This window comes from Podarcis bocagei, assembly GCF_964188305.1.
Source record: "Podarcis bocagei genome assembly, chromosome: 14".
In the NCBI taxonomy this organism is placed as follows: Eukaryota; Metazoa; Chordata; class Lepidosauria; order Squamata; family Lacertidae; genus Podarcis; species Podarcis bocagei.
The window spans coordinates 44,860,776-44,876,323 of record NC_138139.1 but is presented as its reverse complement, the minus strand read 5'-3'; the positions used below and the strand labels follow the sequence as shown (position 1 = coordinate 44,876,323).

The window sequence follows — 15,548 nt, the reverse complement described above, 5'->3', positions numbered from 1 at the left end:
TATGGGGTGGGTGTCCTATGACTGTAATTCAATGGTGCAGCGCTTTGGAAACACGTTCAAGTCCAACCTTGAGCATCGTTTGGAAGCAGCGTGAAGTCTGTTTCTCTTGGCAGTCTTTCAGGTCCAGGGTTAAGTCTGCAGAAGATTTGCGGCTTTAATAGATTTTAATAGATTTATTTTAACAATTAAATGAGATTATTGTTCTAGCCCAGGGTTCACAGCTAGAAATAGCTGCGGCAATAAAATGACAGAGAGGAGCAGCACCTTATGGGGAGAGATTTACAGTAAAAACGGATCTGACGAACTCACCAGCCTTAATAAACAGCAGCCCACAAATTAGAGAGTGAAACAACTTCTGTCATAAATGTAACGATCAAGAGAAACAGATGAATGTAGGAGGTTTGAGATGCAGAAAGCGTTAACACTCACTTAACAGGCGGGGGGGGGGGAAGGCAACCTGTTTTAATTTAAGGGGATAAAATGGCTTCAGACAACTTTCAAAAGACGTTCTGGCAGATTCTGTCTCCCTACTGCCCTGAAACAAAATGCAAAACTAAAAGACACTGACTGATACCCTCTAATTTTTACCTTTTTTTGGGGGGGGGGGAATCCACAAATACAACACACTGGGCCAGTTTACACCTTAAAGTATGGCAAACAATAGCTTATTGCAGGGGTCGGCTCTTTGGTTCCACAGGTCAGATCCTTTTCTGGATGGACCTTGTGGGCCAAATTTGATGGGTAATGGGCCACCCAACTGCACATTGCCTGACATCACAATGACATTAGGTGCAATGTGCTTTGAAGTCCCAAAGTCAGGGCTTCAAAGTGCCTTGCAAGGCACTGTTAACATGAAGGTTTCCCCCGATGTTTTAGAAAGGAATCTGATGTGAACCCCTTCCTGAATCAAGAACACCATGAGAAGCAAAGACCCAAAACATAGCATTAAATCCAAGTCGATCATGACGTCATTGTTGAAATTATGCTGTTTAGTCTAAATCATCCTTCCATAATATTCCATGTGTGGAGGGAGAGTTGAACCTGTGTTTTCTTCTATTAGCATGCCTAATACAAACATCATGTGTATTTTATTTCTGATACTTTTTGGCTGCCTTAGCTGTTATTTAATTACTGCATAGGTTTCAGATTCTGTTTTTACACTGCATTTATTAGCGTATTGCTGCTTTTTATCATGTTGCATAAGCTACCCTGGGAATGAATTTTCAAGGGCAGTGTTGGGGCATAAATCCCCCAAAGCAATCAGATGCATGGAGCATTATACTCAGTTGATTGTCAGATAGGCCCACGCTGATGGTAACAGTGAGAATGTCAGTTGAATATTATATGAGTGTATCGACACATTACTGGGGGCATGTTTTATTTATTTATTTATTTATTTAATTTGTATCAATCCTTTCTTCCGCAGAGCTCAAGGTGGCAGATGTGGTTCTCATTTTTTATATTTCACAACCACCTTGCGAGGTAGGGGAGAGAGAGAAAGAGAAAAGAGAGAGAGGGAGGAAGGGACTGGCTCAAGGATGGCTCAAGGTCACCCAGTGAACTTCATAGCCAAGAGGGGATTTGAACTCTAGACTCCAAGTTCTTAGTCCAACACTTTAACCACTACAGTGGTACCTTGGTTTACAACCATAATCCGTTCCGGAGGTCCAGTTGTAAACCAAAACAGGTTGTAACCCAAGGCGCGCTTTCGCCAATGTGGCCTCCCCCCCCCAAATTGGTTGTAATCCAAAAAAATGGGTTGAAATCCAAAAAAAGGGACACGCGCTTCTGGGTTTGACATGGTTGTAATCCAAAACGGTTGCAAACCAAGGTACTACTGTACATCATGCCTGCTCTGCTTGGCCACACTGAGAGTGACAGATGTAGGTTGATCCAAAAGGACTTGATGGATATAAAATACATCTGAGCATCCTGGCAGATTTAATTAGAAGGGTTAAGTAAAGGTTTTACTCAAGTCACAGAAGGAGTAGTACAGGAGGGTATAGGTCATCTTCTTGCTTGTTCACTTGCCTCTTGCTCTGGTCCAGACCACAATGGTGACCCACCCAGTGAGGAGGAGGAACAGGAGAAACCTCTGGCTGCTTGCTCATTGGCTCTGCCTGACATGCAAGCAGGTGTCTTGCCAGAATGGTATATGCACTGTTTATCTCCTGCTTGGACTACTGCAATGCGCTCTATGTGGGACTACCTTTGAACGTGACTCAGAAACTACAACTAATCCAGAATGCGGATGCCAGGTGGGTGGCTGGGAGCAGCCACCAGGAAAATATAACACTGGTCCTAAAGTATATACACCAACTCCCATTTCCAAGCACAATTCAAAGTGTTGGTGGTGACCTTTAAAGCTCTAAACAGTCTCAGCTCTGTATACCTGAAAGAGCGTCTCCACCCTCATCGTTCAGCCTGGACACTGAGGTCCAGCTCCAAGGGCCTTCTGGCAGTTCCCTTGTTGAGAACTGTGAAGCTGCAGGGAACCAGGCAGAGGGCCTTCTCAGTAGTGGCGCCTGCCCTCCTGTCAGATGTCAAACGGATAAACAACTACACAATTTCCCAATGACATCTGAAGGCAGCCCTGTTTGGGGAATTTTTTAACGTGTGATGTTTTGCTGTGTTTTTATTCTGTTGGAAACCACCCAGAGCGTCTGGGGCAAGGCGTCTTGTCCAAGATGCCCTTCAAAATCTTTAGAGAATGGCTGCAGCTTAGTAGCAGAGTTCCTGCCTTGCATGCAGAAGGTCCCAGGTTCAATCCCCAGCATCTCCAGGTAGGGCTGGGAGAGACTCCCTGCCTGTAACCCTGGAGAGATGCTGCCAGTCAGTGTAGACAATACTGAGCTAGATTGACTGATGGTCTGACTCAGTATAAAGCAGCATCCAATGTTCCTAAATTTGGAGTTAATACTGTTTGTGTGTGTAATAGGTATGAGTTACTCGTGCGTAAGCTGGTGCATTTCTCGGTTAATTTCCCTTGTTTAACCTTTCTGACTGCACAGCCCCTTCTTCCCATGGCTGCCTCAGTCACTGGCAGAATCCGTCAGTGGGCGTTTCTTGAACCTCTTCCAACATAAAAGTTGTTTGACACCCAGTCTCCTCCTCCTCTCACTGAGCGGGAGTCTTCTGTGCAGGGAAGGCGTGGGTAGCGGAGGACCTGGGCTCTCCTCACTGATGTCCAGTGAAGAGTCCTAGAGCCCTCTCTCCAATTCCCCCGGCTGCCCCCCTTCATCCCTGGTGTTGCGCTGAATGGCTTCCCCCTCTACTGAGCTGTTTCTCCCCCTGCTGCTGGGTCCTTCGCCAGCATCATCTGGGAGCCTCCCCTTCACCTCTCCCTCCGATGTCAGTTCCCTGACAGTGTGTATTGGGGAGGGGCATGTGTGGGATGTGTGTGTGTATTTGTGGTGTGCATATTTTATATTCTGGGAAGATCCTTACAAACCTGATGAAGGATAAGGTAAAAGGAAGCACTCTCCCGGATAAGGCTCTGATTCAGATTCTAAGCATTATATATATATGCTTCAAAAACATTTTTATTACAGCTACAGCTCTTCAGTGTATCCCCCCGCCCCACCCTCTGCTGATGGAGTTTCTGCTCTTTGGTGAATTAATGGAACAGCCATTGTCAGGATATTCCCTCCCCTCCTGCCCTGACTTTTGAGAACTCACTGCTTCTGTTGACTCAAGAGATGAGTGTCCTTGGAAGAGAGATAGAGAGACGACTGGCCTTGGAAGAGAGATAACAAAAAGGTTGCATTTACATTTTAAACCTTCAGATACAAGCAGAAGCTTTCTAATCATGTGCTAGCTGCAGGATGCACTAAACCAAACTGGAATGCCAGCAAGCTTCCTTTCGGCACTGAATCTTGTGTTGCACCAATCATGTCTCCCTCCTCAGCTATCAGCCCATTCTCTTCCTTACCCATCTGCATTGACTGCCATTTGTTCGCCTTTGTGGCTCCAGGGGTGCCTCTGTTTACCCAGGGTTGTTCAGCAGAGACTGTGATGTCTTTAGGATATATGGTTTTATTTACACATTTATGCAATCTGAGCATAGCATGGAGTGGCTCTCAGAATCAAAACTTCAACAGATCTTGCCCCCCCCCTGCCCCCTAGTCACAGCTTAGGTTCAGCACAGAGCAAGGTCTGCCTCTGTGTATCCAGCTTCCAGCATCTGCCAAAACTCTCTCTCTCACACTTTCTGTGCACAGCCCCCCTTGACCTACTGTTCTTGTTCATAGGCTGATGTGGCATCCAGCCAGGTGAGGTGGGAAAAGGCCCACCCATTTGTCTCTATGGCAACAGAGCAACCTCTTTGGATATGTTAAAGCACCGTACTTAATAACCCAGCCAAAACAATTATCGTAACAAAGGAACTGGTTCCACTGGTAACACAGCCTCTTTTCCTTGATTCTAAGCAGGCCTAGAGGGTACCAGGATATTATCCAGACTAATGCCCCAAACTCACAACAATATCCACAGTGGGACCCGGTTAACCTGCAACATCTGCAAGTCCTTAAATACTGAGGTTGTGTACACACTGTCCCTTTCGGAGCACAAAAATGTTGCTTTTCCCAATCCAAAATCATCCATGCTCATCCTCAACATGCTGCTTTTGATCTTGCATCCACAAGGGCAGGGGTGGTTATTGGATACACATTTGAAAATCCTCTCCTTAAATAGGCTATCCATGCCCTTTCGCCCCTGCACATTCCCTAGGTGAATGAAGAAGGAAGTGATGACTGTGATCTTGGTGTATGCCTACCCACCATGTCATTGGGCCAGTGGGGATGCATTCACTCCCCCTACAATTCCAGGACTACCTACATCTCTTTACACAGGTTTTCAAATGGACACACTACAGACTAATGCAGAATCAATCTGCAATGAGCTATTATTTCTGGAATGAAACCAGTTTCCCGAGAAGCACTTTTCAGGGCCTTTTTCTTTTTAATGCATTAGATCTAGATTGTGTGGGCTATGCAGGGGGGGGAGTAAGGGCTTAGTCTCCATTGATTATAGAAGAAAATGTTGTTGTGTATGCAGCCTGACTTTTGCCTAATGGCTTTCTTTCCTCAGACTTTTTCGTGCACATTTTAGGGACGCGGGTGGTGCTGTGGTCTAAACCACTGAGCCTTGGGCTTGCTGATCAAGAAGGTTGGTGGTTCAAATCCCCACAATGGAGTGAGCTCCCTTTGCTCAGTCCCAGCTCCTGCCCACCTAGCAGTTCGAAAGCATGTCAAGTGCAAGTAGATAAATAGGTAGCGCTCCAGCGGGAAGGTAAACAGTGTCTTCTTGCGCTGCTCTGGTTTCACCAAAAGCGGCTTAGTCATGCCGGCCACATGACCTGGAAAAACTGTCTGCAGACAAATGCCAGCTCCCTAGGTCTGTAAAGCAAGATGAGTGCCGCAACCCCAGAGTCGTTTGCGGCTGGACTTAACTGTCAGGGGTCCTTTACCTTTACCTTTTTTTTAAACACCATTTTACTTGGGTGAAGGGCCATAGCATAATGCTAGGGCACACACTTTGCATGCAGAAGGTCCCTGATACATCTGCGACTGCGCTGGCTTTATTTCAAGTAAATTCACAAATAAGAATTTCCTTCTGATGACAGCATTCATTGTTTATTCCAGGACAGGCAGGTTAACCCATTTCTATGGCACTCCCTTTGCCTTTTGGGAAAAGTTCCAGACACAGAACTATGACTGGTTTCAGACTTAGAACTATAACTGATTTACTTAAGAACATAGGAAGCCATCTATTGCTGAGTCAGACCATGGGTCCACCAAGCTCCGTATTGATGGGGAACTCTCCTCAGCCCTAGCAGCAGCAGCAGCAGAAGAAGAGTTTGGATTTGACATCCTGCCTTTCACTCCCTTTAAGGAGTCTCAAAGCGGCTAACATTCTCCTTTCCCTTCCTCCCCCACAACAAACACTCTGTGAGGTGAGTGGGGCTGAGAGACTTCAAAGAAGTATGACTGGCCCAAGGTCACCCAGCAGCTGCATGTGGAGGAGCGGAGATGCGAACCCGGTTCCCCAGATTACGAGTCCACTGCTCTTAACCACTACACCACACTGGCAAGCATGGACAATGGCCAGGGATGATGGAGAGTTGTGGTTCCCCCACCTGGGAGAGCCAAAGGTTCCTTATACCTGGATTGTCAGCACTGGGGTCTCCTACAGCCCTACGTGGGAATTGTTGGGAACTGAACCTGGGATTGTCTGCATGCAAAGCAGATGTTCACCCACTGAGCTATGGCCTTTCCTTGTAGGAACAGATGATGATAGGAAGAGCCCTATCAAGCCAATGGCTCATCTAGTCCACCATCTTGTTCCCTTAGTGGCCAGCCTGTAGCCTGGGGACATAAGGAGAAAAAGTGAAGATTGGCAATTTCTGCTCCCGTTTCTGCCTTCATTGGAATTCTCTGACATCCTTAGACATAATGTCAATTTTGGGTGGTGGTGGTCATCTGAACTGCTGTCTGAATCTGCTGTAAGGCAAACTTCAAGTGCCTCCTGTTGGCTAGAAAGAGTTTTCATCCTGAGGAGCATTTCTTCCATTTCCCCCTGAACTCCTTGGTGTGTTTTATTTTGTGGGGAGGGGGCTCCCACTATCTTCCCCTGCCCCCTAGAGCTGACCCCCCCAATAAAACTATTAGTAGCAGGCAACAGAGAGCTCATGTGAAAAATTGGCGAGTGGAGGCATATTCTTAATTGCAGCTTGTTCCAATCAGTACAAACAAACCTACATAATATGAATGCTAAATTTTGCCTTGAAAGAAAACACCCAACTAATTTCAATAAACACTGCTTTATATGCAAACCTTTGCAGTGGTGGTGATGAAGGAGGACTGAGTATATTTTCCTTGGTGCATTTTTTTTAAAAAAAACTGCTTGGCTTTTCAGTTCATTAAGCTCCTTTCTCACTACTTAGCCCAAACCTGCCAAAATGGAACAAGGCGTAATTGCCAACCACTTTGACTGCCCTGGCTTTGCTGATCCCCTATAGCAAGGAGAGGGAACCGGCGGCCCTCCAGACATTGCAGCTCCCATCATGAGTCCATGTCAGGGAGATATGTGGGATATAAATAAATGTAAGAATAAGAATAAGAACTCATGCCCAAAGACTGTGCTGGCTGGAAGCTGAAGTCCCCTAACACGACATGAAGGGTCACAGCTCTGTAGTGTGCCTCCAGAAGCCTTTGTCACTGCAACTCTGATAATGGAAAGTGAGCCTGCCTTATTTTGGTTTCTGCTTAAAAAACACCCAGCAGAAGAAGAGAACAAAGGCAGGTGGAAGGGTTCTGCACCCCTTGCCTGCACCCCTGCTTTACGTGGTATAGGCACAATTGGGGAAGTGTCAAGGATGCTGCCCAGCCCAAAGGAATGCACATGGCAGGCAGCTAACTCTTTTTTGTCAAAGATAACATTTACAGTCGCTTCTACAGCTCTGGATACCTATGCACACCAATCTAGCCTCTAGGCAGCTATTCTTAGGTCTATGCTCTAAGGAGCAGTTGCAGCAACAGGGGCCCAACTCTCCCTCCACCAGTTTATGTAGCTTCTCCGATGGGCTGTGTGCACACAGACGGAGACTGTGCCTGCGTGGCAATTCCCTGTGCTCATCCCTTTTCAGTCCCCTCCTGGTTCTGGGAGATAGTGATGCAGGAGAGGGTGGGGAAGCACCAGGACCTTCACTTGCCTGGCCTGCCTCTTCCTCCTCTTCTTCTGACCCATCCTGTGCTCCACCCTCAAGCTCTGAAGCTTCCTCTGCCTCTACCTCTTGCCTCCTGGCTGGTACAGTTCCCCACAAAGCATTGACCCCTCCATTCCAAGTCAGACTCCAGCCCCCTTCCCCCAGGGCACAATTGTCAGCGTCCTGCCAGTCCTTGACAGGAAGACAGTTGTAGCCAACTAACTCCTACTCAGAGTAAACCCACCCATTGGAATTAATGGACCTAAGTTCCTTGTGCCCATTAATTTCATTTGCCTTGCTCTGAGTAGCACTGGCTCTCACCCATGGGTTGTTAGGAAGAATACTTGTATTCACTTACAGACAGCTCTTTAAAATATAGTTTACAAACCCTGTTTTTCTGGGTTACAGTGGATTACCTTGAGGGCAGAACAGCAGAGTATTTATAGTTCTGTACTTCTTACTTAAGTACTTTTGTATTTTTACACAATGTGGATGCCAAGGCTGCAGCTTTGAAAAGATGACGGTTAATGCTGGGGAGGGGCCTCTTAATCCTTTCAACCACGTGCTGTTTTTCCACCCAAAGTCCCCCCCCCACCTGCTCCCCCCCATATGGGGAAAGGGTTTATAATTTTTAGATCTTGTGTTGCTATATCCCCCGCCTCTGCAGTGATGGATAAAAGCAGCTTAAGGGAGAGTGTGCAATTTGCAGTGGAAAAATGTTGGAAGTGGTGGGAACTTAAGAAGAGTGCTGCTGGATCAGGCCCATGGCCTATCTTGCCCAGCATCATGTTCTCATATTGACCAACCAGATGCTTACAGTGAGCACAAGAGTGCTGTTCCTGCTCACGGTTTGCAGCGTGACTGCCTCTAACCGTGGAAGTAGAGCATAACCATTATGGCTAGTAGCCATTGATGTTAAAGCTATGGTTTCCCCAGTAGTGATGTATGGAAGTGAGAGCTGGACCATAAAGAAGGCTGATCGCCAAAGAATTGATGCTTTTGAGTTATGGTGCTGGAGGAGACTCTTGAGAGTCCCATGGACTGCAAGAAGATCAAACTGATCCATTCTGAAGGAAATCAGCCCTGAGTGCTCACTGGAAGGACAGATCCTGAAGCTGAGACTCCAATACTTTGGCCACCTCATGAGAAGAGAAGACTCCCTGGAAAAGACCCTGATGTTGGGAAAGATGGAGGGCACAAGGAGAAGGGGATGACAGAGGACAAGATGGTTGGACAGTGTTCCCGAAGGTACAAACTTGAGTTTGACGAAACTGCGGGAGGCAGTGGAAGACAGGAGTGCCTGGTGTTCTCTGGTCCATGGGGTCATGAAGAGTCGGACACGACTAAACAACTAAACAACAACAACAACAGTAGCCATTGATAGCTTTATCTCCCATGAATTTGTCTAATCCTCTTTTAAAGCCATCCAAGTTGGTGGCCATCACTACAACATTCAGCCTCCTTGGATGTCCATGAGTCCTAGTGTTCTGAGAAAGGGAGAAAACCACTTTCCTCTAACCACTTTCTCAATGATCACCTCTTGATTGCCTTTTCTGAACCCTTTTCAGCTCCACAATATCCTCTCTGAGGTCTTTGAGCTGTAATAGTGCCTCTTGCTTGGGAGGGTAGAGGTGTCTGTGCAGAAAGAAACCTCTGGTATTTGTGTTGCTGGAATGTGGTCTACTGAAAGAGTCACATCCGTTGCCCCGCCCACTTTTGCCTTTGGCTCCACCCACCACAGACATGTGCCCGCATCCCAACGGTGGTCGCATGGGAGTGTGGCCCTTGAGCTGAGAAAGGGCTCCCCACCTCAGATCTGCAGTGCCCAACTGTGGCTCTTCAGGGTCTCAGATTCCCTAACCCTGCCCAGAGATGGCAGGAACTGAACTCAGGACCTCCTGTGTGCAAAACATCTACTCTATCCACGAGCCACAACCATTTCCTGTCACGAACCTACTGTCTGCCCAGACCCTCCGAGTGTCCCTATTTTCCAGGGACAGTCCTGGATTTACAGAAGCTGTCCTGGTTTCTGATTTCATCCTGGAATGTCCCGCTTTTCCTTAGGACATCCCTATTTTCGCTCGAGAAATGTTGGAAGGTATGGTAGCACGTTCCTATTTTCACTGGAGAAATGTTGTGAGGGTATAGAGTTATCTGACCCCCGAGCCATCTGAAGGCTGTATAGGGAAGGGTGTTTGTTTGTTTGTAATGTTTAATGTTTTATATATGTTGGAAGCCACCCAGAGTGACTGGGTCAACTCAGTCAGATGGACAGGGTGTAAATCATAAACTTATTATTCTGGAATAGGATCCATCAGAGAAATTTTGGAGGATATGTCTGCTCATTTCAGTGAGACAGCTCTTCTATTATGAGAAAGGAAGGTGGAAATCTCTCTAACCACAAGTATCCTCCACAAGTATTTCCCCCCCCCCCACTTCTTTGGGACACACTAGTATACCCTGACAATGGAATAATAGAATCATAGAATTGCAGAGTTGGAAGGGACACCCACGGTCATCTAGTCCAACCCCCTGCAATGCAGGAACCTTTTGCCCAACGTGAGACTCGACTCCACAACCCTGATATTAAGAGCCTTGTGCTCTACTGACTGAGCTATTTAGCAGTTTAGAAAGTGACTGACTCGTAGGGAAAAACCTTTGCCACTGCTCATAGTTGATATAATCAGACTCTATTGCTGCTGAAACTGTGTACCCAGGGCAATGCATAGTGTAGGCAGAGTCTATTTCCCAGTCCTGCCCCCCTCATACAAAAAACCCACATCTGAGTGTTCATAAAATTGAGAGGTGGGGTAGATGGGAGGGGAAGGGAGTGGGAAAATCTGGTTAGAATTAATTTAAATTCCAGTATCTGATTTAAATAATACCACAGCATGTTCTTTATACTGTATTATGTAAACATCTTCCCACTGGTCTAACAAATCAGATTAAATATTTCTGAGCCCCTTCCCTTGGCTGAAACAGGAGGCCAGTCCAGGAGGGAGATTATTCTCAAAAGTCAAATGAATACTGCATTACAATAAGTCTAAAAGTAATGCAGTGTGGGTGTGAATAAGGAAATGGATTCACTAATGCTGGATTAAAATATTAATGTTAGGACGGGCGGCGATTTCGGCTTCCAGCAATCGCTTTCTGTTAAGCAGTGTTTGACAGCCTCCTCTTCTCCAGAATATGCATTCAGCCTAAAGGTATTTGGAAATGGCTATATCTGCCTGGGCTTCTGGAACCTTACCAGCAGGTTTTATGGGCGTTTGTTTCAGTGGAAAGTCCCTGTTTTTGTTAAAGCTGTAAGCTTTAATTGGGTTAATTAGCAGATTAACCCACTAAAGCTTTAGTTAATTAATTTGTGTGTGTGTGCACGCAAATGGGTGGGGCTTCAATTTAAGGGTCTCCTTTTTATTTTCGAAGGGAATTTTTACTGTTTTACCTCATGTTTTTACTGTACAAAAGTGAAAATAGAAAATGTATTAGGAAACCCTTTCCTTCTATAATCAAATGCTATTGTTCCTTTGGAAAAGTGTTTAGGTTCTCACACGTGATAAATACCAGCAAAAAGGAAATTAAGCTGAGTTTGGGGACAATGCAGACGTTTCTTTAAATGTAATCATTCAGTGTTTCTTCCCTGAGGGGACGCAGGGGTAAGCATACCCCTAAACATTTTGTGAATCTAAGTTTGGCCTCATTGAGGGGCAGTGTTTCAATATGAGTAGGAAAATGAGAGTACCCCTAAACATTTTTTAAAGAAAAAAAGCACTGTAATCAATTAAAGGGGGGCCATTCTTCAATTACAAATTTGTTAATCTGTAGACAGCCTTAGGTGCTTATGGGTGCACTGAAAGCTGTCTTGCCTTCTGTCCTGAAAGATCAATTCCAAAATGTTCTCTCCCCTTGCCCAAGTAACTTGAAGTTCCAGAGAAAGTGCTACCCTCACATCAGATCACCAGAGAGAGACACGTTTTTTTTATTTTCATTAATTAAATTTATATCCCACCCTTCCTTCAAATGAGTCTAGGGTGGCAAGCATGTCATTACTAAAACAATGCAATTAAAATTTCTAAAAAGTTAGAAACTTCTGAAATCAATGACAGGAAGCTGAGAGCAGATTGGGGTTAGAGGGGCAGTGCCCCATCTGCCTTAAAGGGTCAACCACCACTATTAACAGGCTAGCTTAGACTGAAATCCTCCCCACATTTACCTTGGAGTTAGCCTCACTGAACTTAATGGAGCTCACTCCCGAATAAACATGCCTAGGATGGCACTGTTTATTCCAGCTGAAGTCAAAACCTTCCACCAATGTGGTCAATGGTCTCTGCAAACAGCTGCTAATATGTAGTAAACAAGCTTTTCGTCAACAATTCACCAAATACAATTAAAACTATTTACTACGATACTCTCATTGGAACTTAGCCCGTTTTGGTTTCATTCATCCTGTTAAGCTGTCCGGCAAGGAAGTGCATTGAGATGGGCTTATAGATCAGTGTTTGTAAGTCAACGTTTATGTTGGTCTTGCTATCCAGATGGCTGCTTATCTTGTACAAATAAAAGCCCTTTTAATTATCACAATGCGAGACACCAGTGTGAGTCAAAGGCTAAAGAATAATGCTCTTCATTAAGCCCTTCATGAATAATTAGTTGGTGTTTATGGAAGACTCTTGACACTACATGCAGAACGTTATAAGCAGCAAAGTGGTTCTTATTCCTTATCGTTCCCTTCCAAGTTGGCTGAGAGCTAAGGTATTGTTTTGTCCGGAAGGAAACTAAGAAGAAAGTCATTTTGTGATTCAGAAGAAGCGTCCTGCTGGACAAAAAGACTGGGCTGGCCCTACCATTTAGGCAGAGTGAAGCAGTTGCCTCAGGTGGCAGATGCTGTTGGATGAAAGTCAGCAGTGAAGTGTTGAGGACAAAGCTATTGTGTGCCCTCTAGCCTGCTCTGTAACCTGTAAGTTTCCTTGCTGCCCTGACTCATTGAGAGGGTTGAAGTAACATTCTGCTACCACTCTGTCAGTTTCTGTATGCAGTGGTCGCACAATTTTGGCTTCTAGCAGCAAATATTTTGGGCCAGCCTTGCCTATCAAATCCTGTACTCTGCTCCCAGAGTGGCTAGCCAGATGCCTCTCAGAAGCTCGCAAGCAGGGTGTGAGCAAAATAGTCCTGTCCTGCTTATATTGCCCAGAAACTTGGAAACGCAGTAGTAAGAAAGATACTTATTCAAGAAATGGAACAATTGACATTTGATTGCTTCAGCCAAAAGGGGGACAAATTGGCCTTTTTCTGGACCACTGTCTGAACCCATGGGGAATGCAACAAGACTGGAGGCAGGGCTGGACCAAGATTACTGGGCCACAGAGAGCTCCAAGCAAGCAACTCACTCCAACAAGGCTTGGGAGCAGACTGAGGGGTATTTTATGCTTGTCTCCAGACTACCTCCTCCAGGCTCTACCCCAGGCAACCCCAAACTTGGACCTCCAGATGTTTTGGGACTACAACTCCCATCATCCCTAGCTAACAGGACTAGTGGTCAGGGATGATGGGAATTGTAGTCCCAAAACATCTGGAGGTCCAAGTTTGGGGATGCCTGCTCTAACCACTTGAAAGAACTTCAGGCCCTTAAAGGGCCAGCTCTCTGGCTTGAAGACAGGAACTTCTCCTTTGTTCCATAGCCTTCCTCCCAGTATGCTCCCAATGCTGCTGGACTGATGATATGCAGCAGGAGTCGCCTGTTTTTTCAGGTTCAGGGGAAAGTGTCTGTGAAGGTGCGGGCTCTGGCCCTTTTGGCCCTGGAAGCCTGGGAGGAACTTCTGGGAGGTCTTCTCCAAATGTTTCAGGTGCAGTGGTCTCCCTATCTTCCAGCTCCGACCCAGACCCAGCTCCCCATCTGGCGCCCCTGCAGTCTCCAACTCTGTGTCCAGATCACTGCAGGATACAGGGGCCATGACACCTCTGTAGCTCCATGTTTGTGGGGATATTGAGAGCTAAGACACTGTTCCGATCCAAAAGTAGTTCACTGGGTGGAGTAGAGCCACTACATTGGCTTCCTGGCAGGTGAGCCACATGCCAACCTCTCTGCCACTTCAACCCTCTCACTTTCGGAAAGCAACAGCAACCCACTTTCCATGAAGCTAGCGTAGCAGTTCCATTCCACCCAGAGCTAAGATTCCACTTTCAACAGCCATGGCTTCCCCCAAAGAATCCTGGGGTGCCGGTCAGGGATGCTGCAAGATGTTAGGAGATGCCTATTCCCCCTTGCAGAACTAAAATTCCCAGAGTTCTCTGGGAAGAGAGATTGATTGTCAAACCACTCTGTGAATTAGCCATGTTGGTAGGGAATGAGGAGAACTGGAGTCCAGCAGCTCTGGAGAGCTCTGATCAAAGGGGACAACCCTGCACCTCACAAGTTCCCTTGGCCTACTTAGTCTCCATTGAAAATCGTGGGAGCCTTGCAACAGCATTGCAGTTCCTAGCAGACTGTGTCTTAAGCCATTCAAACAGTTGCACTGAAAATGAGGTGTAAATGCATTAGGTTTTCACTGTCACTCCCAGCCGCAAAATATCTGTCTTATTGAAATGGAGGGAACGTGCTTTTGGCTGTTGAGAAAACAATTCTATAAAATGTGTGAGTAGAATGATCACTCTTTTAATGCAGTGTTATGAAATCCCCTGCAGAGAGAAAATTATGTTGCTACTATGCTACCACACGTGTGGGTGTGAGGTTATGGGAGCATAAATTTGAGCAGGATAATAAAAATCTATAATTTAATATCTATTCATGAAATTAACATTGGCATTTTAAGTAGATGGGGCTCTGTTGTTCTTACTCCCCCCCCCCCACTTTGTTTGCCCCACTGTGGTTAGTATTTCCTTTGGTCAGATTCTATTTTGATTCATCAGAATCATCAATTGACTACAAGATGGAGTAGGGCTTCCAGAAGCCACCATCCTATCATTCTAGTTCAAAAACAAACTGCTCTACATTAGTAGTACACTGATGCAGATTCTCAAATGTCTCAGAATCTGTTATAAAACAAGCTTTTATAAGCTGCATCTAGAGATGGCAGAGAATTAATTTCACCTTCAAAGACAAGCCTACAAAATCCACAGTTTCTGAAACAGATTGTGGACCGAAACATAGTCATCCTTTGGAATTCATACTCCCCCAAATTCTGCAGAGGGCTAGAGAAAGAGCTAGATAGCTAGGGAGAGTGCTAGACAGCCAGATAACAAGAGATTATGGGAGTTTTAGTTCAGCAACACCTGGAGCAAAGTGTGGCAATTTGAAGGAAAAGAACTGGCACAGAGGCAACCCAAGACACTTTTCTCAATAAGCTGCCTGTCTACTTAGCAATCAAACCTTATCAATTCATTTTAAAATGTGTATAACTCAAAAGACACAGGGCAGTGTTAAACATTAACCATTTTGAACAAGAAAACAGGGAATGACTGGTTTGCGTCAGAGATTAGGGACCCTGAGAAAATATTTTTAAAATATTTAGCCTATGACACGACACACTTGTCTAGACGGTTGCTATGTTTACTGCTTGGGAGTATCGTTATGACCCCAAGTGATAGATTGTACCTGACAAGTTAGTGGTGATCACCTTAGGACAGCTGTATCAGAACAGTCAGCCAAGCAAAAGTGCTGGTGATGGACGTGGAGCACAGCCAGTGAGCAATGTGGACGGGGAGAGGGTATGACCTTGAGAGAGTCCCAAGGGCGAGATAGGAAGGCATGGAGGGTTACATTTAACCTTCCACCTGCTGCCGCAGATTGTAGCTAGATGGACCAGAGGTTTAACCCCGTATAAGGCAGCTTCCTATAGTTATCCAG

General features: G+C 45.7%; 1 long non-coding RNA gene across 1 annotated transcript; it reads right to left on the bottom strand.

The window, feature by feature from the left end:
* Positions 1–314: 314 nt before the first annotated feature.
* Positions 315–4,288, bottom strand: LOC308573230. Its single transcript, XR_014002000.1, has 3 exons — positions 4,232–4,288; positions 3,679–3,731; positions 315–355 (listed from the first exon to the last, which is right to left on the bottom strand). It is a non-coding gene; the product is annotated as an uncharacterized lncRNA (long non-coding RNA).
* Positions 4,289–15,548: the final 11,260 nt, after the last annotated feature.